This window comes from Dromiciops gliroides, chromosome 6 (assembly GCF_019393635.1).
Source record: "Dromiciops gliroides isolate mDroGli1 chromosome 6, mDroGli1.pri, whole genome shotgun sequence".
Lineage (NCBI taxonomy): Eukaryota > Metazoa > Chordata > Mammalia > Microbiotheria > Microbiotheriidae > Dromiciops > Dromiciops gliroides.
Window position 1 is genome coordinate 256,626,058 of NC_057866.1, and position 27,517 is coordinate 256,653,574.

The window sequence follows — 27,517 nt, forward strand, 5'->3', positions numbered from 1 at the left end:
TTTGGCGCTCTCTCTCTCTCTCTCTCTCTCTCTCTCTCTCTCTCTCTCTCTCTCTCTCTCTCTCTCTCTCTCTCTCTCTCTCTCGTAGGCTTCCACCATGCTGATTGATTGACTTCCTGGAAGTCAGGAGGGTAAAGAGCCAGAGTTTTTAGAAAAAAACAACAGAGGCTGATTTCCCCATGCCCCTTGGCTGCCCCAGGAGCTAAACCAGGTTGGTGGGTCCAGAGCTAAGTCCCCCCCCCCCTTTAGAGGAGCGGTCTAGTTCTTCATTGTTACACGCATAGACTTTTAGGTGTCTCTTCCTATAGCTTCTTGTGGCCAAGGGTCTTGCATCCGCACAGTAGGTTATTAGTAAACGCATATACAAGCTTTATTACCCTGGGCGAGTCATTTAACTTGGGTCGGCCTCAGTTGCCTCATCTAAAAAGTGGGGAGAATCTCTCTTCCCAGGGCTATTAGGATAGAATGAGAGATGATTAGCAAAGCGCTACGTCAACTTTCAAACAATAAACAGATGCTAGCTATTATTACTAGATCCCACCACCCCAGGAGAGACGGAAAACGCTGCGTCTTTTTGCAAAATCACATAATGCCCTGCGGGCAGCACTGCTGACCACAAGCTCCGGGCAGAGATCCAGTCTCTCTCGCATCTGGATCTGAACCGGATGACCAATGACATCTTTCTTTCCCCAGTAGCGCATGCGCCCTTCTCTCCGCCCTCGGGGAAGATGGGGTGGGGGAGGAAGGGCTTGCGTCATTGCGTCATGACTCTCTACGCCCAGAAAAATCCTTCCGCCTCAAGGACAAAAGAAAAAGAATCCCGAGGCTTCACCTCCTTGCTCGCGCGGGTTCCCGACATCCTTGCTCCTTCTTCTAGACACCATCACACAGTCGAGGACGCGGGGGCCGGGAGCCGGAGCGGGAGAGACGAGGAAGGCCTCGGGCGGGCGGCTGAGGCCGGCGGATCCTTGCGCGGGGGCGGGGCGAGCGCTCGGGGCGCTGTGCTCTTCCTCCCCCTCCTTCCCCTGCCTGCCTCCCTCCCTCCCTCTCCCCCTCCCCCTCCCTCTGTCCCCGGCGGGCGGACGGACGCCGCCGCTTCGCTCTCGCCTCGGCCGCTCGTCCCTCTCCCCTCCCCCTCTCTCCTCCCCCAGCCCAGGCGCTTCCCCTCCCCCGGCGCCCTATGGCGAGAGGGAGCCCCCTGCCCAGCCCGGCAGGAGGAGCGGCACCGGCGGCCTTGGGCCGGGGGGCGCCATGGGCCTGAGCCGGTGACGGGCACGGACCGTTGGCCCCCGCGCGCCGGGCAGGATGAGGCGGTAGCGGAGCCCCGGATGCCCCCCGTCGCCAGCGTGAAGCCTACTGCTCTGCCGGGGAGGAGGAGGAGGAGGTGGAGGAGGAGGAGACGGAGGAGAGGAAGGTGAGCCCCCGACCCCCCCCCCCCGGTGTAACGGACCCACGGGTCACGCCCCCCCCCCAGCTACCGGCGGGGCCCAGTGGAAGGGAGGCGCCCGGGCCCCCCGCGGAGTTGTCCGCGCCCGGGCTCCGGTTGGACCGGGAGCTCCCCGGGGGGCAGGCGCGCCTGCTCGCCTTTGTTTGCGGGGCGCCCCTCGGGGGCCATGTCCAGCCCCGCCAGGCCGGGGCGGGGGTCCTGGTGCCTTCGAGCGCCTTCGCCCCGGGACGGGCTCCAACTTTTCCTGCCCCATTGTTGTCCCTGGCCTTTCTTTGTATCCGAGCGTCCGGGACAAAGCAGGCCCCTGAGGGGTGCTCGGCGCTCTGATGGGAACCTTCCCTCCGAGGGGAGCCCCACTTGGGCTGTCGGATGTCCGCGGGTGCGGGCGCACGGCCTCGGGGGGGGGATGGGGAGGCCCTTCTCTTGGTACGCTCAGCCCTGGCACCGGCTCTGCCGTCAGTGCTCACTGACTGACTGAGAGATCTCCCCGCATCCACTGTGCTTGCTGTCGGAAAACCATCAAAGCCAGCGCGCTGGGGAGCCCATGCTGCTCCACCGGGTCCATTTCTTTGTGTGCCAGAGGAATGAACGCTCCCTGTGTACCCCGAGCTGTGCAACACCTTGGGGGGCGGGGGGGGGAGAGAAAACCTGGCCGGCGGAACTTTGCTTGGACGACCGGGACCCGGGATTTCTTTGGCGAGGAAACTCCCGCTCCCCCTGCAGAGGGGCACCTTCTCTGCAACTTAGAGTCTTAAAGGAGAGGCTCTGAACCCGGGGTCTGTGAACTTAAAAAAATGTGATCATGGTTTCAGTAGAATTGTTTTCCTTCGCAGTCCTCCATTATTTTATAGTATGCATTTTAAAACATTGCTCTGGGGACATCATAGGCTTCACCTGATCGCCAAAGGAGTCCATGAGAAAAAGGGTTAAGGACCCCGTCTTGATAGTTGTCTAGAGCCTTGCAAAGTTGAGTGACTTAGCCAGGGTCACACAGAGATGGGACTTAAAGGCAGGTTTTCCTGAGTAACAGGTGAGCTCTCTATTCACAGGGTCAGACTGCCTTCCTCACAACTGAAGATTTCATTAACACCAAAGCTTTGGAGAATTGAGAAGGAAAGAAGCAAATAATTAAGTGCCTACTATGTGCCAGGTGACAAGGAAGGGGGAAAGGAACAGTTGGCATACAAAAGCCAAATTTAGTTCCTATTATGGAAGCAGATCCTGGTTTCCCATAGGAGAAATCTTAAATGTAAAAGAAATGATAATATCTAGGACTGTTATTTGCTTGAGAGGCAGCTTGGTATAGGGACTGGATAGTTAGCTGGTGACTGTGTGGTCCCTTACTGGTCATTTACCCTCTTAATGCTCTAGACAACTCTAAGGCTACAAGCTGCAGAGAAAGGAGATCTGCCTTGGTGGAGGGAGTTTTTTCACCTGGGAGTTCCCCATACCAGTGAAACCAGGATGCACTCCTTATTCCTCTTCCTGTTATCTGTTAAGACTGCCCAAGGTACGCCTGAGGAGACAGATACCAAACTGACAAGCCCTTGCCCTCTTGGAGATTTTGTTGTGCTGGGGAAATGTCTACAGATACATAAATGTACACACACAACGTTCAGTGATGCTTGAGTGGTACTAACTACTTAAGAAAGGCCTCTTTAGGTGTTCAGAGAGGAAAAGGGCTCTGGGGACAGGAGATCCGGCCTTGGAAAAGGCATGTGGACAGGCAGTAGAAGGTGACCTGGAACCCCCAAGTACAACCTCTGCTTAGAACAGAGGATTTCAAGATTAGAAACAAATGTCAGTGGCCAAAAGGCAGTGGAGGGGTTATGTAGAAAGGGGAGGGGCAGCTGTGTCTTCCTGTTTGCCATGTATGTGGACAGCCAGAGGACTTTTTTTTTTTTTTTAAATCTCCTGGCACATATATCCTCCACACCTCCTTTTAGGACCTTACTATTTAAGGAAAAAAAAAAGATAGTTAAGGGAACATCAATGTTGATTAAAGGGCACAAAATGGTGGTAAGATTTTAAAGATAGTTGTGCCTAGTGTGAATTTGTGCTTTTCTAACTTGCTAATATTAAGGAGAAAAAAATTAGGGGGCAGGAAGAAAAGGAAAAGAGTGGGCTGCCCCTTACTTAATGGAAATGTGATCAACAATGTAGGGGTTTTAGTACCTCAGTTTTGGTGTTTGAGGTTTGGCTGTGTTGGCACTTTGGAAACAAAAGTTCTTGAGAGTAAACCGTTTGTTGACTAGGAAGAGGGAACACCGCCATTCACATTCTCCAACGCTGAATCTTGGCTGTGTGGATTTACTTTGTTTTTCTTTTACACACAGACAAAAATTTTAAATAGTCCCCATTATCCTCTTGGGTACGACAAGTAAACAGATAAATTACATGGTAAGTTGAGGATGGAAAAGGTCCTAACACCTAGGAGAGGGGGTCAGGAGAGACTTTCAGGAGGAGATGGTACCTAAGCTGAACCTTGAAGGAGATAGAGGATGTCATACATTCCAGAGCTGGGGGGGTTGGGGAGAAACGACAGCACAGCCTGTGCAGGGGCATGGTGTGTGGTGGAGGGTGGCATGCCATGGCTGGGTTACTTTAAGTGCAAGAAGGAGAATATACAAAGGTATCTTGAAGTCCTCTCTAGCTCCCTTTATGGACCCTGTTTGACTACTTGTTGGGAGGTTTTATAATAGCAAAGATCTTTGAACTTAGTTTTTGCAAGGTCTTTCACAATTGACTTTGGGTGTTAGAATTGTGTAGCCAGCAGGTACTGAGCTAGACATGAAACCCTTTAAGCAGGTTAACTTCAAGGGAGTTAGTGGAAAGGATGACTCTTCAGATAGAAAGGACACGAGTCTCTCTAATTGTTCAAATTGGTGACGTAATGGACAGTTTGTTAGCATTAGAAACTGTTTTCTATTTTTCCCCTGATTTGTGGCTTTTCCCCGTGGCTGTTTAGACCTAACTAAGAGTTGAGTTTTTTCAAACCTATTGGATTCTGTTAAGTAGCATCTTTGTAGACTATGTTTAAAGAGCAGTTTGTAGAAAGTGTTCTTGTTTTAACTAACTTTTGCAAATCATTTAATAAGTAGTTTAAAAGTCTGGAACCTTTTGCTTACATTGGTGCTTCATGTCATAAAATACTCATGGCTTTTTTTGTTGTTGTTGTTTGTTTGTTTTTGCAGAGCAATGAGGGTTAAATGACTTGCCCAGGGTCACACAGCTAGTAAGTGTCAAGTGTCTGAGGCTGGATTTGAACACAGGTCCTCCTGAATCCAAGGGGCAGTGCTTTATCCACTGCACCACCTAGCTATCCCTCATGGCATTGTTTTAAGTAGGTTTCGGTTCTTTTAAAAAAATGTACTTTTTGGGACAGCCAGGTGGCGCAGTGGATGGAGTGCCAGCCCTGTATTCAGGAGTACCTGAGTTCAAATCTGGCCTCAGACACTTGACACTTACTGGCTGTGTGGCCCTGAGCAAGTCACTTAACCCCCATTGCTCTGCAAAAAAAAAAAAAAAGAGAGAGAGAGAGAGGGAGAGTACTTTTTGCTTTCTCTTCCCCTTTTAAAACTATATGTTCTTGCAATTATTTTGATTAATATACCTTAAGGCAATCCTGTTCCCTATTCCCACAGGCTCCCTTTTCCTCACTCTCAGACCTTCACCCCTTCCCCCCATTTGTCACTCCTTTCCTAAGTTTTGGAGTTTTGCTTATTGATTCCTTTTGTTTGATTATCTTATTCCTCCCTTTCCCCCCAAGTAGTTAATTAAAACTTCTTTATCTCCTCTCCTTCATCTTGTGTTTATGGGTTTTTTTTCATTGTCTGAGTCTTTTTCTAAAGAAGAGATTTTCTTTACCTTGTTCTCTTCAATTATCTTCCCATTCTGTCTATTCTGAAGTTTTATTTGATTCATGAAATTAAAGTTTTTAAAAGTACCTATTTTGAGTTTCCCATTCTAAACAGTTTGTGTTATTGCCTTGTAAGTCTTATCCCTTCCCCACTTTTTTTTTTTCTGTTGAGCCTTATTCTTGAAGTATCAATTCCTGCAGGAGGCAGAGGATAGAAGTATTGCCCCATGGTAGAAATTTCCCTTTGTCCCTGTTCATCTAGTCCACTTATACCACTTGCCCTCCCATGATCATTTTCTTTCCCATCTGCCATGGAATTTCTTTGCTAAGTCCATGCCCTCTCACCTTTCCAGGTGTCACTTCCCCCTAGGAGCTCTGATTTTCCTTTTCCTGAGGCAGGTTGTCATTAGAGGCATATCATACGATTAAAGGAAGTGGTCTCTCTCTGCACCAAATCCTTGCAGATTATGGCATAATACAGTAAGATAGCCTTCTCCCATTGCAGAATATAGATCTCTCCTTCCTATGAGAATGTTCTTCATTGGGACCCCCGCCCATCCTGAGTCAAGGTCTTTCCCCTCTTTTTCTTCAGTTTTTTTTTAAATTAATAAAGTATTTTATTTTTTTCCGTTACATGTAAAGATAGTTCTCAACTTTTGTTTATACAAGCTTTACAATTTCAGATTTTTCTCCCTCCCTCCCCTCCCTCCCCCCTCCCCCAGACAGCAGGCAATCTGATATAGGTTATATGTGTATATATATATATATATATATATATATATATATATACATATATAATAACATTAATCCTATTTCTGCATTAGTCATAAGAGAAAAAAGCAGAGCAATGATGAAAAACCTCAAAATAGAAAAAAAATCAACAGCATCAAAAACAAAAGAAATAGTATGGTTCATTCAGCATCTATACTCTACAGTTCTTTTTTTTTTTTTTCCCTTGGATTTGGAGATCCTCTTCTATCATGAGTTCCCTGGAACTCTTCTGTGCCATTGCATTGGTGAGAAGAATATAGTCCATCACAGTAGATCAACACTCAATGTTGATGATACTATGTACAATGTTCTTCTAGTTCTGCTCATCTCACTCATCATCAGCCCACGCAAGACCCTCCAGGTTTCTCTGAACTCCTGCTCATCATTTCTTACAGCACAATAGTATTCCATTGTATTCATATACCACAACTTGTCCAGCCATTCCCCAATTGAGGGGCACCCCCTCAACTTCCAATTCCTTGCCACCTCGTAAAGAGCAGCTATAAATATTTTTGTACATGTGGGTCCCTTTCCCCTTTCCATGATTTCTTTGGGAAAAAGACCCAAAAGTGGTATTGCTGGGTCAAAGGGTATGCACAGCTTTATCGCCCTTTGGGCATAATTCCAAATTGCTCTCCAGAATGGTTGGATCAGTTCACAGCTCCACCAACAATGAATTAGTGTTCCAATTTTCCCACAGCTTCTCCAACATTTATTATTTTCCTTTTTTGTCATTTTAGCCAGTCTGATAGGTGTCAGGTGGTACCTCAGAGTTGTTTTTATTTGCATCTCTCTAATCATTAGAGATTTAGAGCATTTTTTCATATGGGAATAGATAGCTTTGGTTTCTTCATCAGAAAACTGCCTGTTCGTATCCTTTGACCATTTCTCAATTGGGGAATGACTTAGGTTCTTATAAATTTGATTTAGTTCCCTATATATTTTAGAGATGAGGCCTTTATCAGAAGTACTGGCCTCAAAAATTGTTTCCCAGCTTTCTGCCTCCCTTCTAATTTTGGATGCATTGCTTCTGTTTGTACAAAAATTTTTTAATTTAATGTAATCAAAATCATCCATTTTGCATTTTATAATATACTCTATCTCTTGTTTGGTCATAAACTGTTTTCCTTTCCAAAGATCTGATAGGTAGACTATTCCTTTCTCTCCTAATTTACCTGTGGTATCACCTCTTATGTCTAAATCGTGTATCCATTTTGACCTTATTTTAGTATAAGGTGTCAGATGTTGGTCTATGCCTAATTTCTGCCATACTATCTTCCAGTTTTCCCAGCAGTTTTTGTCATATACTGAGTTCCTATCCCAGAAGCTGGAGTCTTTGGGTTTATCAAACACTACATTAGTAGTGTCATTTACTACTGCATTTCCTGAGCCTAGCCTATTCCATTGATCTGCCACTCTATTTTTTAGCCAGTACCAGATAGTTTTGATGACTGCCGCTTTATAGTAAAGCTCCGGGTTTGGTACCGCTAACCCACCTTCCTGTGAATTTTTTTTCATTATTTCCCTGGATATTCTTGATTTTTTGTTTTTCCAGATGAATTTTGTTATTATTTTTTCTAGCTCTATAAAATAATTTTTAGGTAGTCTGATTGGTATGGCACTGAATAAGTAAATTAATTTAGGCAGTATTGTCATTTTTACTATATTAGCTCTGCCTATCCATGAGCAATTGATATCTTTCCAATTATTTAGATCTGATTTGATTTGTGTGAAGAGTATTTGGTAGTTGTGTTCATAGAGTTCCTGGGTTTGTCTTGGCAAGTTTTTTTTTCAGTTTTAATCCTTCCCTTTGTGACTACCCTCATTTACCTATAGCCCTTCTTGCTGAGAGACCACAGGAGCTGTTTCCCTCACACATTCCCTTCTATCTTCTACCTGTCATGTCTTTATACATTTATGCATCCTCCCATTCTTCAGTTTAGTCCCACAAAATATGTTTATTCACCCATAGGGATGGATGTTTGTGAGACAAAGTCTGGTGTTTTGGGCCTGTTCCTTATATCGTTTCTATTTAAGTTCTTTTTTTTCCCATTTTTTGTCCCCTTGTATACTTTTAGAAAGAAATCTTTTAATGATCCTTTTAAAAAAACCCATAAGAGTTTTATCTTTCTGGGTTTGTTTTTCTCCTTTTAATATTCTCTAGAGACTGGGTAATTAGTTTTATTACTTGTGCTTTCTTTATTATTTGTATTTATTTACTTTCTTGTATTTTTGTTTTCTGGGATGCTTGAAGTACAAATAATCTTCCTAATTCTTTTTTTTTTTTTAAGTTTGAGTGTTTTAAATGCCTCTCTTTTATGAAATATCTATGTATTTTCATTGTCAATTAGGCTAAGATTTGCAGGGAATGTCATTTTGGGTTCTTTCTTGAGCTCTTTTGTATTTTATGTTATTCCATTCCCTTCATTGGTTTCTGGTGGGTTCAGAATTGTCTTGAATTTCCTTTATATTTGAAGCTCTTTCTCTTAGTCTCTTGCAGAATTTATTGTTTATCATTGGAATTAATACATTTACTGTGTCTCAGAGTTTGCAGAATAGGTTTTTGTTTGTTTTTGGAGAAGATTTGTGGATTTTTTCAGTTGGTGCTTTGTTTTATATATTCACAAGTTCTGGGCAGTTTTCTTGTATTGTCTGTTGCATTATGATCAGGTTTGTTGATTTGTCATGTTCTTCCAGAAGATACAATCATCAAGTTGTCTCCTAAGCATCTTGTCTTTGAAATTAGTGTTTTGGGGGGCAGCTAGATGGCGTAGTGGATAAAGCACTGGCCTTGGATTCAGGAGTACCTGAGTTCAAATCCAGGCTCAGACACTTGACACTAGCTGTGTGACCCTGGGCAAGTCACTTAACCCTCATTGCCCTGTTTAAAAAAAATAAATTAAATAAATTTTAAAAAAATGAAATCAGTGTTTTCCTTGTAGAGATCTTGTGATTTTGTTTTTTTTAAACTTTATTGCATTTTGCTTCTCTTCTTCCAGATTGTCCTTCACTTTGTTATAATTGTATTCCCATTCGGTTTTTCTCCATATATCTATTTGCCAAAGAAGACTCACATTTTTCTATTCTGTTAATTATTTCTGCTCTGTAGTCCTTAAATTCTGCCATTTGTTCCTTTTAACTTCATTCCATTATTTCTCCATCAGAGCCATTTGGTACCTTCCTGCTGTGGTTAGATGCTTTAGTGGTAATCTATAGGGTTTTCTCCTTCATTAGGTGGTGTTTCATTTTCCATTGTCTTATGGTATTTATTTGGAGACATTTGCAGTTGTTAGATGTTTTGGTAGTAATCTTCTCTTCTGTTTTAATATCTTCCCTGTTGATATTGTTACCTGCTTGTGACCTAGGTTTTTAGCTTGAATTTTCTTCCTCCAGAGATCTTTAGTGTCTTTAGCCTTTTTTCCCTTATATTCCTGTATTGCTCATTTTCTGACTCCTTCTCCTTTAAGAGCAGACCTCCCAGTTGCTGGATATCAGAGTTGACTGCTTTCTTCCACTTTGGAGAATTCACTTTTCACTGTTCTTAATCTCTGCCCCAACTGATGTCCAGAGGCAGATCTGGCCCACACTGGATACTGAGCTCTTTCTTTTAGACCTAGTGCAGCTCCATATGCTGGTTAGCTGGCATCCTGTCCCAGTTCTCTCTTTAATTCTTTGACTGATTGCTGCTGCCTCAGGTAGGGTGCATCCAGTCTCCCTATACCTAGTATGGTTGAAGCCTGGTACTTGGGGTGAGGGTAGGGGCTGGCTGTGCTGCAGAGACTGTAGTAGCCATAGTAGGAAATTGCCCAACAGACCCTAGAGCATAAGATTATGGGTCAGGTTTTATGCCCTGCCAGGCTGGGGAGTTAGTGAGGGTGGGTGCTGATGTTAATTCTTTTTTTTTTAAAGTGAGGCAATTGGGGTTAAGTGACTTGCCCAGGGTCACACAGCTAGTAAGTGTTAAGTGTCTGGGGTCAAATTTGAACTCAGGTCCTCCTGACTCCAGGGCCAGTGCTCTATCCACTGCACCACCTGGTTTCCCCTGATGTTAATTCTTAAAGCTGTTTCCTTGTTAGGCTTCTTGTTTCTTGGCCCTTAGAGACATTCCTGTTAGGGAGTTTTTAAGAGTTAGTGGAGACTTGAGAAAATATATCTCGTCCTCCATCTTGTTGCTCATCTCTCCAATTTGACCCTATTTAGTTATATTCCTTGCCTTGAATTTGTAGGCCAGTTGTTTAGAAATCAGGTGGCACAGGAACCGTGTGAAATGACCTAGAGCCGCTTAGTGGCTAGAAGATTGGAGGTGATCTTTTAAAGGGATCCCACATTAAATGAATATGCACTGGCCTAGGAGTCGGGAGATCTGTGTCCTGGCTATCCCACTAACTAGCTGTATGTTTTTGGACAAGCCGTGCTGGGTTGCATTTCTTTCCCTATAAAAGGAAGTGTCCCTGAGGTCTAAAAATGTTTTAAATGTATCCTTATAGGCCTGGTTCTAGAAGCACTATCGAGGGCAGTTTCATAAGACCATCATGGCTCGTGTAAGAAAAATGCATGTTGACTGATCCACAGCGCTATAAATAGGAGATAGGTTCCAAAGCTCTATGTGGGTAGAAATGTTTTCCTTCTTTGTGTTCTCATTCCGATTACCTAGCTTAGCTGGCACAGTAGGTAATTAATAAATGCTTGCTGCTTGATTGAGGGTCAGAATATATATCATAACATTTTAAAATAGGAAGATGAGATTCTGCTGGGCTAAAAACTCCTCTTTTCCCTGCTTCTGTCTTCACTTGTCAGTTCTTCCCACCACATTATCTGTAAATAGAACCATTTGAAGCTGCTCTTATGCTTCACAATATAAGATATTTTAGTTTCTCCGTTAATACATTTCTTTTTCCCACCTTAGCCACCTTAGCTGCTTTCCATATGATTTACCAAGCACACTTTTGGTCAGATTAATTGGTCACATCAACATTTCCCTTATTGAATGAGGCTTTTTACACTTAGCAATTCTGTAAGTAAACATATGATATAAGCAATCCTTTGGATGTCACAACAACCTTGTGAGGTGGGTGTGATGATTATCTCCACTTTATAGGAAACTGAGGCAAGCAGAGGTTATGGAACTTGCCCAGGGTCACACAGCTAGTTAAGTGTTGGAGGCAGGATTTAAACTAACATCCTGCCTTTCTTTCCCTTAAGCCACCTTTTGTCTGGGAGTTTTCAGTGCCAGTGAAATGACAGATTCAGTCCCTTTCCCCTTCCCTATTTCTAGTTATTTTGGAGGAAACCAGCTCATTATACTCAACAACAGTGATAAATATGACCGGTCTTATTTCCCCTCAAGGGGGGTGAGCCTCAAAGTTTAGAGACCTCTAGCTTAATGGGAGCATCCAGAAGTAAACCTTTCAGTTAGTCTCTGAAAGATTTTTTTCCACAAATAGTGGAGTTCTTACCAATATCTTGCAGGTCAGGCTTAGACAAATTTGCTTAGCTTTTGAATCTTTCTTAGTTGTAAAATGAGATTATACTTGGTATGTCTATCTCCCTCTTAGCTTTACTGTTCTATGAGTTCTGTTTTTTATGGTCACTGATAAAACCTCTGAGTTAATATAGTCACTCTAATACCACTTAGGACAGTTGGAGTGTCTTGATATTTGATTTTTTAATGAATGAAAAAGCAATTACTAAATGTTAAGAGCTGGGAATGCAAAGAAGAAAGTAAGAACTTTTGCTCTTAGCAGCTCCAGAAGATGTTTCAGCTGCAGAGTGGGCAGAAAGGCCTGGTGGTCCTAAGGGCAGAATGGTAAGGCAGGCAGGAATTCATCTTGTTGATTTAATAAAGCCACATCTGTTCCTGATGTTTCTGATGGGGGACTGGGGTGAGAACTTTGTTTTCTGGATTGTTAGTGGTTGCAGCTATTGAAAAGGCATTTTCTTTCTTTTTTTGTTTTTTTTTGTGCGGGGCAATGGGGGTTAAGTGACTTGCCCAGAGTCACACAGCTAGTAAGTGTCAAGTGTCTGAGGCCGGATTTGAACTCGGGTACTCCTGAATCCAGGGCCAGTACTTTATCCACTGTGCCACCTAGCCGCCCCAAAGAGGCATTTTCTTTTTTTTTTTTTTTAATTTTTAAATTAATAAAGTATTTTATTTTTTTCTGTTACATGTAAAGATAGTTCTCAACCTTTGTTTATACAGTCTTTCCAATTTCAGATTTTTCTCCCTCCCTCCCTTCCCTCCCTCCTCCCCCAGACAGCAGGTAATCTGATATAGGTGATAGATATATATATATATAGATATATATATATATATATATATATATATACACACATACATATATACACACACACATATATATATACACACATAATAACATTAATCCTATTTCTGCATTAGTCATGTTATAAGAGAAAAAAAATCAGAGCAATGATGGAAAACCTCAAAATAGAAAAAAAACAACAGCATCAAAAACAAAAGAAATAGTATGGTTCATTCAGCATCTATACTCCGCAGTTCTTTTTTTTTTTCCCCCTGGATTTGGAGATCCTCTTCCATCACGAGTTCCCTGGAACTCTTCTGTGCCATTGCATTGGTGAGAAGAATATAGTCCATCACAGTAGGTCAACACTCAATGTTGATGTTACTGTGTACAATGTTCTTCTGGTTCTGCTCATCTCACTCATCATCAGCCCACGCAAGACCCTCCAGGTTTCTCTGAACTCCTCCTGCTCATCATTTCTTACAGCACAATAGTATTCCATTGTATTCCTATACCACAACTTGTCCAGCCATTCCCCAATTGATGGGCACCCCCTCAACTTCCAATTCCAAAGAGGCATTTTCTAAGACTTGCAAGTGTTTCTTCCCTACACGGTGGCTGCAGAAGCAGATTGGAAACAGGAAGAGTAGGCAGTTTGGGGATGCTGTGTTAGGGGAAGACAACCAATTCAGCAACTTCAGCTCCCGGAGTAGGGATTTCTGCAGCCAGAGTCCAACCTTTCTACATAGAAGAACAAAGCTTGTCTCTGTATTAGTCCTCTGGAACCAACACTGATCACTGCATTTGATCTGACTTTGGCTTTTTTGTTTTCTATTTATCTACAGTATATTATAATGCTCTGCTTTGGCATCTTTGCTCAACATCAGTTCACAAAAGTCTTCCCGTGTTTCTGTTAATTCTTTGTATTTGTCTAGAAGTAGTATTCAGTAATATTTATATACTGCAAGTTTGTTTAGCCATTCCCCAACTGATGGAAACCTATTGGAACCTATGGAACTGATTGCTGGGTCAAAGAGCAGAGGCAGCTTAATAACTTTTATCAAATCATTTACAAATCTTTTTTTTTTTTTTTTTTTTTGGTGAGGCAATTTGGGGTTAAATGACTTGCCCTGGGTCACACAGCTAGTAATTGTTAAGTAGCTGAGGTCGGATTTGAACTCAGGTCCTCTTGAATCCAAGGCTGATGCTCTATCCACTGCACCACCTAGATGCCCCAACAAATCATTTTCTAGGACAATTTGGATCAATTCATAGTTGTCCCAGAAATGTAATAGTACATCTGTTTTCTCATAACTCCTTCAACATTGACTATTCTTGTCTTTCATCTTTGAATATTAGATGGGTGTGAAGTGATACCCCAGCGTTTTTTTTTTAACATTTCATTTCTCAAAAATTTTATTTTAAAATAAATTCTTATTGATATCTTTTCATATCACCAAAAATTTCTCCCAATATCTCTCTCCTGGCATTTCTCTTAACTATTATAGTTTTTATATATTTTTTGATAGTTTGCAGTTTTTGTTTTGAAAACTTCATATCTTTTTTTTTAGTATATATTTTTTAATTTTACATATAAGGTATTTTATTTTTTCTGCCACATATATAGTTCTCAACCTCTGTCTACACAAACTTTACAATTCCAGATCTCTCTCCCTCCCTCCCCCCTCCCCCAGACAGCAGGCAATCCGATATAGATTATATCTATATATCTATATAGATATAGATATAGATATACACACACACACACACACATATATATATAGATATATCTATCTATCTATCTATCTATATATATACACACATAACAACATTAATCCTATTTCTGCATTAGTCCTGTTATAAGAGAAAAAATCAGAGCAATGACGAAAAACCTCAAAATAGAAAAAAGAACAACAGCACCAAAAACAAAAGAAATAGTATGTATGGTTCATTCAGCATCTATACTCCACAGTTCTTTTTTTTTTTTTCCCTTGGATTTGGAGATCCTCTTCTATCATGAGTTCCCTGGAACTCTTCTGTACCATTGCATTGGTGAGAAGAATATAGTCCATCACAGTAGATGAACACTCAATGTTGATGATACTGTGTACAATGTTCTTCTGGTTCTGCTCATCTCACTCATCATCAGCCCACGCAAGACCCTCCAGGAAAACTTCATATCTTGAATGAATGAACGAGTTGTGGTAAAAAAAAAAAAAACCCACCAAAATAAACTATTATTGTGCTAGACTTTCACTATTATAATAATGACCATCTAGGATTCCAGAAGACTACTGATGAAACATGTTACCTGTCTCCTCACAGAGAAGGAAGGACTTGGATTGCAGAATGAGACGAATATTTTTGGGCATGTGCAGTGTGGAAATTTGTTTTGATGGACTTTACATGTTTGTAGTGGGTTTTATTTTTATCATGTTCTCAGTTATGAGAGAGTGGAGGGAAAAGGTAGATGTTAAAAGTTTTTTTTTTTAAAAGAACACTGACCACTTGGCTATTAGGGATTGTCTTCAGGCTTATATATTTGTGTCATATCCCTTTAGATTTGGATGTCAGACTTTTATCAGAGTTGCTTGATGCAAAGATCTCTCATCCCTGCCCCCAGTTGCTAGCTTCTTTTGTAATTCTTTCTCTGGTTATATACTCTGGCTTTAATGCCAGTGAAAGAAGTCACTATGGACTATATAATAATGTTATGGCACCATAAAGTAAAACTTTTTGTTAACTAGAAAATTTCATCACTCTAGATTTTTAGAAAATGTTCCAATTTTACCTATTGCTTTACAGAGTACAAAGTAATATATAACCAGACAGGAACTCAAAACATGAATGCTCCAAAGAACCTCCAAATAATGCCATAGGACAATTCCTGGAGCAGCAAAACCCACAAAAGAATGGGCTGAGATCATTTTCCAGCCAAAGATGGCTTAGAAGGTTGGCAGGAGGGGGCTGCTGTGTTGAGACAGAAGTGGAGCCCAACCCCACAGACACGCTGATGCAGATCCAGGCCCAGGCAGGCCGAGCCAGGGAAAGAGAGCCCCAGAGCCTCTGAATCAGCTGCAGTGCCAGTGTCATCTGGAACTAAGCTCATGGTCTGGTGAGAGGGTTGAGCAGTTGGCAGGGGGGAGATTAAAAGGGTCTCTGCTCGTGCTGAGGTGGAACTTGGGTTTTTCACCCCTGCTGGGAACCAGGAAGTAGGCTTGAGTAGCAGTGGCCCAGGTGGGGGAGGGCCACAGGCTCGTTGTCATTAACAACCACAGCACACAAAGTTTTGCTATCTGGTTAATTAGCAAGTTGGCCTGGGGTTATTTATGAACCAGGGAACAGGCCCCTCCTTAAATTATACCACCTGGGACCCCCTGAAGCTTGGGACAGTGCAGCCTGAAAACAGTGCCCCACTTTAAGGAGCAAAAAGTCAAGTAAAAGACAGACAAGATGAGCAGACAGAGAAAGGTGAGGACCCTAGAAAGTTTCTTTAGTGACAAGGAAGACTGAGGTGCACCCGTAGAAGAGGGTAGCAACGCCAGGTCTCCTACATCTAAAGCTTCCATGAAAAATATGAATTGGTCTCAGGGCATAAAGGTGCTCAAAAAGGTCTTTGAAGATAAAGTAAGAGAGACAGGAAAAAATGGAAAAAGAAATGAGAGTGATGCAGGAGGGTCATGAAATATATAACCAGACAAAAACTTTTATGTTTTTAAATTTACTTTAAAAATATATTTTATTTTTATTGATATTTTTGTTTTTAACACATAGATTTGTCCCAGTATCCCTCCCCTTCTGCCTCCTGGAGAGTTGTCTTTTATCTATCTATCTATCTATCTATCTATCTATCTATCTATCTATCCATTCATTCATTCATTCATTCATTCATTCATTTATAGTGAGGCAATTGGGGTTAAGTGACTTGCCCAGGGTCACACAGCTAGTAAGTATTAAGTGTCTGAGGCCGGATTTGAACTCAGGTACTCCTGACTCCAGGGCTGGTGCTATATCCACTCTGCCACCTAGCTGCCCGAGAGCTGTCCTTTATAACAAATAATTTTAAGAAGAAAGAGGAAAAAATTCATCAAGACATTGAGGAAAAAAAAATCTGATTTAATATGCACGCCTGTGGACCCTGATCTTTGTGAGGGAATGGGGAGAGGTATCTTTTTCTGCTCTATCTTTGGGGATACTCTTATTCTTTTTAATTCAAAACTTTTGGTTTTGATTTTGTGGCTATTCTTTCCATTTACATAGTTGTTGTCATTGTGTCTATTGTTTTTCTGATTGCTTTTACTTCATTTGCCTCAGTTCATATAAATCTTTACATCTGTATTGATCTTGTTCGTTTTTTCTTTCTTTCTTTCTTTCTTTTTTTTTTAGTGAGGCAATTGGGGTTAAGTGACTTGTCCAGGGTCACACAGCTAGTAAGTGTTAAGTGTCTGAGGTCAGATTTGAACTCAGGTACTCCTGACTCCAGGGCCGGTGCTCTATCCACTGCGCCATCTAGCTGCCCCAATCTTGTTTGTTTTTTTTATAGCACCATGTTATTTCATTACACTTCTGAACCACAATTTATTTAGCCGTTCCCCATTTGATGGATTCTATTTTGTTTCCAGTTCTTTACTACAAAAAGTTCTGCTATGAATATTTTGGTGAATATGGGACTTTTTCTGTCTTTGACCTCTCTAGGCATCTGTGTTAAAGAGCCTGGACAAGTTCCAAATAGCTTTTCAGGATTGTCGGATTGATTTGTAACTCCACCAGTAGTATATTAGTATTTCTGTCTTTCTTTAGCTTCCAACATTTACTATCCCCATCTTTTGACATCTTTGCCAGTTTTCTAGGTGTGAGGTAAAACCCGAGTGTTTATTTCTGCATTAATCTTATTTAATTAGTGGTTTGGAGCAATTTAAAAATATGGTTATTAATAGTTCACAGTTCTTCTTTTGAGGCCTCTTCATATCCTGTGGCCATTTTTCCATTTGGGAATGATTCTTTTACATATGTGTAAATTCCTTGTGTTTAAAGCTTGTGGTTGTTTCTGCTTTATAATAGTCCACGCAAAAGATAATCAGGCCTTAAAGAAATTGGTCCTTAGAGAGAAAGGGATGGAACTTGCAAAGAAGTTAAAACATTTGGAAGGAGCTTGTTAAAATTTTTCACTTAGCATCTTAAGCCTGTATATGCACAAAATACTATGCTCATACATATTCTTTACTACACCCCTAAATTCTTATAATTGAAAACTGATGAGAAACTGATCGTAGTGATGATATGCTACCATATGCTCCCAGAACCTTGATATCTGTATCATACAGGGTGTTAGAAAAGTCTTAGTGCAGTTTTCAGCTTTAGCAATGGCACTAAAACTTTTAGGACTTCTTGTATTATAGAACGATCCTGACATTATTACCAGAAATGGGGAGGCTTGGTTTAATTGTTAATATTTGGATTTAATTGAGCCAAACACAGCTCAATTTAAGGCATGTAAATTTATTTTTTGGGGGGTCTAAATCTATTATTTAATCAGTATGGGGAATTCCTGGTTAAGAAGCTTACTATCTCAATGCACAGTAACAACATTTCTATAATTTGTGGTTTTAGAGAGTTTCCTGGATCATTGAGAGATTAAATTAATTGCCAGGCTTGTACCTAGGTCTTTCTGATTCTGAGTCTCTTAGTTTCCATATGATATGAAAATCTTGAACCTCTTCAGCTGTACTAGCCAGATTTTTCATTTAAATCTATAAAGAAGATTTTATGTGGCATCAAGAAACAAAATTCCAAGTTGATACCTCTGGAAAATATCCTTTTGTGCTACATGTATCCTATGATATGTATCTTTTTTGTTACTGTTTTATTGATTAGTCATGTCTGACTGTGGTTGGCCATTTTCTTCTTCAGCTTCTTTTACAGATGAGGAAATGGAGGCAATTAGGGTTAAGTAAGACTTGCCCAGGGTCACAAAACTAGTATATGAGGCCAGATTTGAACTCAGATCGTCCTGTCTCCAGGGCTGACATGCTACCTACCCCCTGTGTCACCTTAGCTGCCCATGTATCCTTTTACAGATTTGCAAATCAAAATGTATTTTATCCAACCAAGTGAAGTCCAGAGAAGGCGAGGAAGTCACAGCAGTTGTGATGAATCTAGCTCCCCTCTCCCACTTCCCAAAGGTTATTTAAAAAACAGCAGCAGCAAACAATTATAACAGATATACACAGTGAAGCAAAACCATGGCTCAAAATGTATTTCTAGTTCTTGAATATATTCGCTCTCTCTAAGGAAATATGGGTGCAATGCTTGGTTATTGGTACTCAGTTATGGTTGTTCATTGCATTGATTACAGTTCTTAAGTCTTTCAAAATTTATTTAGGTCTTCTCAGGTTTTTCTGAAACTATTCTTTTTGTCATGTCTTATTGCACAGTAATATCGCATTATTTTTGTTTAGCTTTTCCCTTCATTGAGGGACAACCCTTTAGTTTCTAATTCTTGGTTATTACAAAAAGATTACTTCTTTTTTGTATACTTTTGGATCTTTCTGCCCTCTCTTTCATCTCTAGTAATGGTATTGCTGAGTCAGAGGGTATGGACACAGTTAGATAACTTTAGGGCGTGTTTCCAAATTGCTTTCCAGAATGACCGAAGCAATTCACAGTTCCACCAATTGTCAATTTCCTTTCATTTGGTTATCTTGGCCAATCAGATGGGTGTGAGGTATACACCTAGAATTCTTTTAATTTGCATTTCTCAAATTATTAGTGATCTAGATAATTTTTTAAAAATTTAGTTGTCACCGTTTTTTTCATCCCACACCCACTTAAAAAAAAAGAGGAAAGGGGAAAACTTTATCATAAATAGGTAGAATAAAGCAAAACATCCATATAGTGGCAATGTCCAAAAATATCTGTCTGCTTCTGGGCCTTGCACCTCCATATCAGGAGGTGGGTATCATTCTTCATCATCTGTCTTCTGGAATTGAAGCAGGCCATGGTGGTGTTCAGGGCTTCCCGCACCTCCTCCTTATGAAAAAGGAAAAAGAGGGTGTGTGGGAGGAAGGCACTCAGCACCCTTGGGTTGGTGCAATTTGCAGCTTCTTTTCTGCCCCTTTTCTTTTTCCTTTGTCCAGAGCTCAGTGACAGATTTGGATCCTTTCTTTCATTTTAAACCCCTCTTCAAGAGCTACCCTCAGTGGTTAGAATTTGTTTAATCTATCTGCCTTCTCCCCTTTGTTACCATATTGGGTGGGATGTAGGTAGTTCCCAATTAATGTGAATAAGGAATCTGGTGAAGGGATCATGTTATTCAAATGAACACTATTCAGAATTATAATAATTATATGCTAAAACAAGATAATTGGTATCAGCCCAATGGGAATTTGAAAAAAATAAGGTGTTTAATTTATTAACATAATAGCAAAAGATAACTAAAATGTGTCTGATTCCATTTCATTACAAATAAGAGTATAGTAAGCAAAAATTTAAAACTTGCTAAATATTCCTAACAAAGTTTTTGTTGCTGTCTTCATATTTTAGCATAGACCGAATTGTTCTTTCTTTCTTTAACCTTTGTAAATGTACTGTTAGGTGCAAAGAGTTTTATCTGCATCTCTGCAAATTTGCAAGGTACTCTTCTCACAGAATCGATTGTAGTTGGGTGACCTGGGGCATTATCTGAAATCAGTAATGCTTAACTGTGATATTGTTGGTCCTTGCAATATTTTGAAACATCTGGCTAAAATAAGTTGAAAACTAGTCTTTGAAAACAGCATTAGTCACCCGTTCCTTCTTATTTGACTGCCAAAAAACTGGAAATGATCAATGGTTGTAGTCTCTGACAGAAAACTGTTAAACAAGCATAAGCTTTCATTTAAATTCCCCTTTATTAAAAGTGTTAGGCACTTTAACTCAGCTTGATTTTTTTAAAAAATATAAGGTCTGGAATACATCCTTTCCCAGAATAAATGTTTTATCTAAATTAAAAAATTGTTAGTGAATGTATCCACCTTCGATTATTTTCCACAAAACATCATCATATCTAGCTACTGCATCCTTAACTTCTCTGGCCACCACATTATTCAATCGAACTCAGTTTTAAAAGTAACCAAATCAACAACCAGTGCTGGAAGTAAAAGGTTTTTTGCTATTCACATCATTTCACTTTTTCTCTCACTGCCTTAAAGAAACTTGAAGCTTTGGTTTGGCTGCTCTACTAAGAGGAATGCATTTTTAAAAAACAGATTTACATGCTGTACTTTGTCAAAGGTTTTTTTCCATTAAAAAAAAAAGTTTTATTTTTTCTGATTACGTGTAAAGACAATTTTAAACGTTGATTTTTTTAAAAAGAGGAATGCATTTTTTGGCGGGGGTGCTGATCTTCAGTTCATGCAGCTAAGAGTTGCTCCATTTCTCTCACTGTAACACGTTTATTCTTTGTAGTTGTTTGCAAACCACAAAAAGCTGATTCAGCTTTGCCTTTTTTTTCTTTTATTTTACCTGTGTTTTTCATAATATTCTGTACTGTAGATTTGGCATTCTGACATCTTGTCCTATTTTCCTGTTTTGCTGACTGTGTTTGTGCCCTTCAGATGCATCAAATTTTTGTTGTGCAGTGGTAAGCCTCTTTTTTTGTGTCAGCAAGTGAATCTGAAGTATTATTTTGTCCTTTTTGTTAAGGACACTTAAAAAAAATGACCGCCACAAAAAAAAAATGACCACCACTCTTGGTAAAATGATATATAGTGGCACATCACACCCAGATGCAACAATAAGCAAATGCAGATTGATCATGAGCTGTGCATTACAACTTCCAACTTCTCATACAGCTCATAATTGAATTTTGGCTCATATCAAATGCCACCTCATATAATTTTACAGTTCTTACTGAATGGAATTTTGCATTGTTAAAGTTCTTACTGATCATGACTCAGCTATATTTCTGCATCTAGCTGTGTGTGTGTATTCTTCCTTCCTTTGACCAGTTCAGATGAAGGTGAGATTGGAACCATATCCTTTCCCTTCTGATTTGTATAGTTTTCTGCTCTCAAATTATGTGAAAGAATTTTCCCCACAGCCTTGTATTCCTTTTTTCTCTCCTTCCCTCCCCAATTCCAAATTGCTTCCCCAAATTAAGGTACTAGTTAACTAAGCTCCACCTTCAGTATACTGCTGCCTATCTTCCTAGTGCTTGTTCTCATCTTTTGTCATCTTTGCAAATTTGCTATGTGCCAAGCAGATTTTCTAGAATTTTATAAGTAAACTGTCATGTCATCAATAATAGGGATTTAAAAAAATCTTTTTTATCTTTACACTTTTAATGTCTTTCTTTTTGTCTTATTGCTGTTGTTTAAATACTACATAAAAGTATTTAAAACTACATAAAATAATATCAGGGAGAGTTTGGCCTCCTTGCTTTACTCCTTTCTTTATGGGGAAAGCTTCTAGTATATCCCCATTGTATATGATGCTTGCTTTTGATTTTAGAGATATACTTTTTATGATATTAAAAAGGCCTATACCTTGAAAGGTTTTTAACTTAAATTAATGCTGTACTTTGTCAAAGGTTTTTCTTCTGCATTTTTTGCATTATACATTTATTTTATTTTTAATCATTTTTTACTGATTCTTGTATTTTACATCTCCAAAATGTTTTCCTAGTATCCTTCCTTCTCCCTCATCACACAGAAAGCCATCCCATATAAGAAATAACATTTTTAAGAAAAAGAAGGGGGGCAGCTAGGTGGTGCAGTGGGTAGAGCACCGGCCCTGGAGTCAGGAGTACCTGAGTTCAAATCTGGCCTCAGACACTTGACACTTGCTAGCTGTGTGACCCTGGGCAAATCACTTAACCCCAATTGCCTCACTTTAAAAAAACACAACAAAAACCAAAAAAACAAAAAGAAAAAGAAGGAAAACAATTGAGCAAATCTGGCCATTAGATAAAAAATATCTGAAAATAAGTGGAGTGTGCCACACCCTTGGGCCTCCCTTCTCTGTAGAGGGGTGGGGTTGGGATTTTTCTTCTCATAGTTCTTTTTTGGAGCCAAGTTTTTGTTCTTTGTACTTTTACAGCATTTGCTTTTGATTGTTATTTCTTTTTATTTTGTAGTCAATTGTATATTTTTCTTGCCTTGCTTACTTTACTTTGAATGTTCATGTAAATCTTGCTATACTTCTATATTTTTTATATTCATCATTTCTTTCTTTTTTCTTTTTCTTTTTTTTTGGCAGGGCAGTGAGGATTAAGTGACATGCCCAGGGTCACACAGCTAGTAAGTGTCAAGTATCTGAGGTCACATTTGACCTCAGGTCCTCCTGAATCCAGGGCTGGTGCTTTATCCACTGTGCCACCTAGCTGCCCCATATTCATCATTTCTTATAGCACAGTAATTACATTTCATGTATATTCCACAATTTGTTTCCCCAATTGTGGATTGTCTATTTTGTTTCCAATTCTTTGATCCCATGAAAAACACAACCAAAAATATTTTGGTGTACTGTATATGGAAGCATTCTCCTGCTGTTCTCAAGCTTGCCCACTCCCACCTCCTTTGTCACTCCTTTCCCATAATTTTAACTTTAACTTCCTTACTGTTTTAACTTCATTCCTTTTTTTCTTTATTCCTTTCATCTCTCTCTCTCTTTTTTTTTTTTGGTGAGGCAATTGGGGTTAAGTGACTTGCCTAGGATCACATAGCCAGTAACTGTCAAGTGTCTGAGGCTGGATTTGAATTCAGGTCCTCCTGACTCCAGGGCCAGTGCTCTATCCACTGAGCCACCTAGCTGCCCCTCATCTCTTTTTCTATTTCTTCTCTTTTTTCTCCCTTTGTTAAGGAAATTAAAATACCTTTAGTAAAATTTTCCTTCATTTTTTTTTAAGGTTAAGCACCTTTTTCTACAAAGGATTTATTTTCCTTGTTCTGTCCTCTTCATTTTCTTCCTTTTAAACTTTTATTCATTGATTAATGGTCCTTATACATATTTATATTTATTCCTTTTTATGTCTCTGTGTTCCTCATAAAATCAAAGCTTCTAAAATACCTATTTTGAGTTCCCCATTCCAAATAATTTATGTTATTATTACCTTGTTTGTCTTGTCCCCTCCCCTCCTCTTTTCCCCTCCTGTTGTGCCTCACTTCCTCCAGGAGGTAGAGAAGATAGAAGTATTTCCCCATGGTAGTAATTTCCCTTTGTCCCTTTTCCATCTGATTCAGCTATGCCATCTGCTCTCCCATGATCATTTTCCCTCCATTTGCTATGGAATCTCCTGGCTAGTTCCATGCCCTCCCACCTTTCCAAGTGTTACTTGCCCCAAGGAGCTCTGTTTCCCCTTTCCTGAGGCAGGTTGTTATCCATAGAAGTACAACATAAGATTTGGAGGAAGTGGTCTCTGTGCGCCAAACCTTTGAGAATTTTGCGTACAATATTGTGAGATTACTATCTGCCATTGTTGTTGTTGATGTTCACTTGTTTTGGTTATGTCCAACTCTCCATTACCCCGTTTGGGGTTTTCTTATTTGGGGTTCTCTTGGCGAAGATCTTGGAGTGGTTTGCCATTTCCTTCTCTAGCTCATTTTAGAGATGAGGAAACTGAGGCAAACAGGATTAAGTGACTTGCCCAGGGTCACCCAGCTAGGACCTGCATTCTAGCCACTGAGCTTCCTACCTGCCTCTGTCTCCCATTACAGGGTGTGTGTGATATGTTTACACACACACACACACACACACACACACGTGTGTGTATTATATGTTAAAAACACACACACACACACATATCACACACGTTATAGATATAAGCCGCCACCATGAGGGTGTTCTTCATTGGGATTTCCTCTCATCCTGAGTGAAGATCTTCCCCTTTCTTTTCCTTCAGTTTTATCCTTCACATATTAGCTATTTTCACCTCATTGTTTACTGTTGATTTGAATGAGGTATCACATTCCCTTCTGCCTTCCATGTCTTTATCCTTTTATGCATCCTCCCATTCTTCAGTGTAATCCAACAACAACAACAAAAAACTATAAGGATAGGTAGTTATGAAGTATTTCAGTCCATGGTGTTTTAGGCCTGTTCTCTATTTTCACTTCTGTTTCTTCAGGTTTCTCTTTCATCTTTGTTCCCTTATGTACTTGTAGAAAGAAAGTTCCTAATGATTCCTGTTCTTTATTTTTGTGTCTTCTCTTTCAAGAATTGTTTTTTTTCCTAGAGATGGCTTAATTTATCTTATTACTTATATTTTCCTGGATAATTATTTACTTTTCTTCATGCTTTTGTTGTCTGGAGTGCTTTCAGAGAAAATAATTTGCCCTTTTTTTTGGTGAGGGGGTGTGTGTGTAGGAATGTTTCAAAAAAAGATCCATCTTTTTTCATTGCTGATTTGACTCTACTTTGTATGGTTTGTCATTGGGGTTGCATCTTGAACTTCTTTTCGTTTTGCAATGTATTATTCCATTCCCTTCTTCTGTTTCTGCTGGGTGCAGAATAGTCTTCTGTTATTTAAATTTCATTTCCTTTATATTTGAAGGTCTTTCTCCTGGTCTCTTACAGAATTTGTTTGTCATTGGAATTATTACATTTACCCACTCTTGTGTCTTGGAGTTTGCAGAATAGGTTTTTGGTTTTCTGTTTTGGAGGTGACCTATGGATTCTTTCCATTGATGCTTTGTTTTTTGTATTCAGAAATTCTGGGAGGTGTTCTTGTATTATTTGTTGCATTATTGCGTTCAGGTTTTTTGACTTTTAGTGTTCTTGAAGGAATATTGATCCTTAAGTTATCTCTATGCATCCTGTCTTTGAGATTTCCTTGTAGCGATCTCATATTCATTTAGCATCATTGCATTTTAGTTCTCATCTTCCAGATTGTCCTTTACCTCACTCCATTCAGTTGTTCTCTCTTGGCAGATACCAACCACCGTGGACTCAAGTTTTTCTGTCATGCTCATCATTTCTTTAAAAAATACTTATTTATTTTTGGCATTCATTTTTAAAAAATGAATTCTAGATTTTCTCCCTTCCCCACTCATCGAGAAGACAAGCAACATGATATCCGTTATATATGTTAAATCATGCAAAGTATATTTCCATATTAGCTATGTTGCCAAAAAAGAAAAAAAAGAAAACCCACCAAAAACTCAACAGCAAGAAAAAGCAAAAGCAAGAAACATAAAGAAAGTAAAAAGGGTATGCTTCAATTTGCACTGTTCATCAGTTCTCTCTCAGGAGGTGGATAGTATTTTTCATCATGGGTTTTTTTAGCATTGTTGTGGGTCATTATATTAATGAGGGTATCCAAGTTTTCCACATTTGACCATTGTTACAGTATTGCTGTTGTTTTTCCTTCATTCTCTGAAGAGGACCAGTGACATCAGGAGGAGGATGTCTTGACTTGCAAGTGAATTGGATTGAAGTGAGGCTGTGCAGAGTCACCAGCCTCACCTTTGCTTCCAGAGCTATCTGAGGTCCAGTGACAGGATGTAGATCAGGACAACTGGAGATGGCCCAGGATGCAGTAGGAGACCTTAGTCTTTTTAAGCTAAGGTCTTTCCCAGGTCTCAGTTTATCTGAGGCAACACCGAATGATTTTGTGCTGCCCTGCCTGTACAAGGACCAATAACAGCAAATAACAATTGTTTTTGCTTTGGCCAGAAACCCTAAGGGTCTTCCTCTCCCGGATTGATTTTTTTTTTTTTTGACTAGGTAAAAGAGGCTATTTTCTGCCTCAGTTCTTACTTAGCTTTAATCACTAAATGGGCATTGCCTACTGTTTATTTTGTATTTAATCTATTCCACTGATCCACTACTCTATTGCTTAGCCAGTACCAGATTCTTTTGATGATTACTGGTTTTTGTTTTTTGTTTGTTTGTTTTGTTTTGTTTTTGGAGAGGCAATGAGTGTTAAGTGCCCAGGGTCACACAGCTAGTAAGGGTCAAGTATCTGAGGTCAGATTTGAACTCAGGTCCTCCTGAATCCAGGGCTGGTGCTCTATCCACTGCACCACCTAGCTCCACCCCCCCCCCCCAATATAGTTTGAAATCTGGTCATTGATTTTCTTGATAATCTTGATCTTTTGTTCTTTCAGATGAATTTTGTTACTATTTTTTCTCTACTAATTATTTCTACTATGCAAGATATACATTTTGCTTTCAAGATTCTAATTTTTCTCTTGTACTATTTAAGACTATCCTTCTGTAGTTGTGCTCCTGGGAATCCTGAGATTTCTCCCTCTCTCATGAAGTCTTGCATTTTCCTTCATCTTGAAATATTTATTAGAGATTTTTTTCAATTGCTTAGATATCCTGGAGACCAGCTTCCCTTCTGCTTTAATATCTTCTCTTGATTTATCACCTTGAGCTTTAGGTTTTTAACTGAGCTTTCTTCCTCCTGAGTTCTTTGGTTGGTTGCAGTCTTTTTTCTCTTCTGTTCCTCTATTGCTCACTTTCTCACTCTTTTCTTTTTAATAGTGGATTCCTCAGAGCTGGGCACCAATTGTCTTGGTCTCCTTTCACATGGGGTAAATGGCTTTTTACCAGCCTTACTCCGCCTGATGTGAATTGGTGTGGGAGGGATTAGGGGGTGCCAGAACTGGTCTCATCTTGATGCCAGTCCACTCTGAGGTCTAGTGCTGCTATCTCAGGCTAAGTAGGCTTCTGCATTCCTTGATTTCTTTCATACAGGGGGAACTGGGCAGACTTGCATTCAGGTTTAAATCCAATCTGGTCGTAGTACATAATTTAAAAAAAAGTTATTGTGGTTTTTTGCTTGGATTTTGCATTGATCTATAATTCTCTCTCCTTTGGTTAGGTATCAGCACCATAATCATAGTATAGAAAGAGTTTTGAAGGGCCCTTTTTCTCCCTTGATTCTATAAATAGTTTATATAATATTGGAATTCATGTCCTTGATAATGACCCAAGGTCTGGTCCTGGGTGTCTTTTTTAATGGCTCGATCATCTTTTTGGTCTGATGTTTAGTGATTTTAGTAATCTATTTCTTGTTCTCTGTGTATTCTGTGTATTACTTTACAAATATTCTCTTCAGTTAAGTCGTCAGTTTTGTTGGCATCTAATTCAGTAATTGTTTTGAAATCACTCTTTTTCTGGGCTTCTCTCACAGCATTTCTTCATTGTTTTGGAAGTTTTCCTTTGTTAACTCATCTCCAACCCCAGTTCCTGTAC

The 27,517-nt window shown here is 39.9% G+C and overlaps 1 protein-coding gene across 2 annotated transcripts in view; it reads left to right on the forward strand.

The window, feature by feature from the left end:
• Positions 1-1,075: 1,075 nt before the first annotated feature.
• CCNI (cyclin I) overlaps positions 1,076-27,517 on the forward strand; it is a 56,605-nt gene continuing 30,163 nt past the window's right edge. For both annotated transcript variants that reach the window (XM_043969860.1, XM_043969861.1), the window contains exon 1: positions 1,076-1,414. The gene's annotated coding sequence lies outside the window, so the exon portion shown is untranslated. The remainder of the gene's footprint in view (positions 1,415-27,517) is intronic.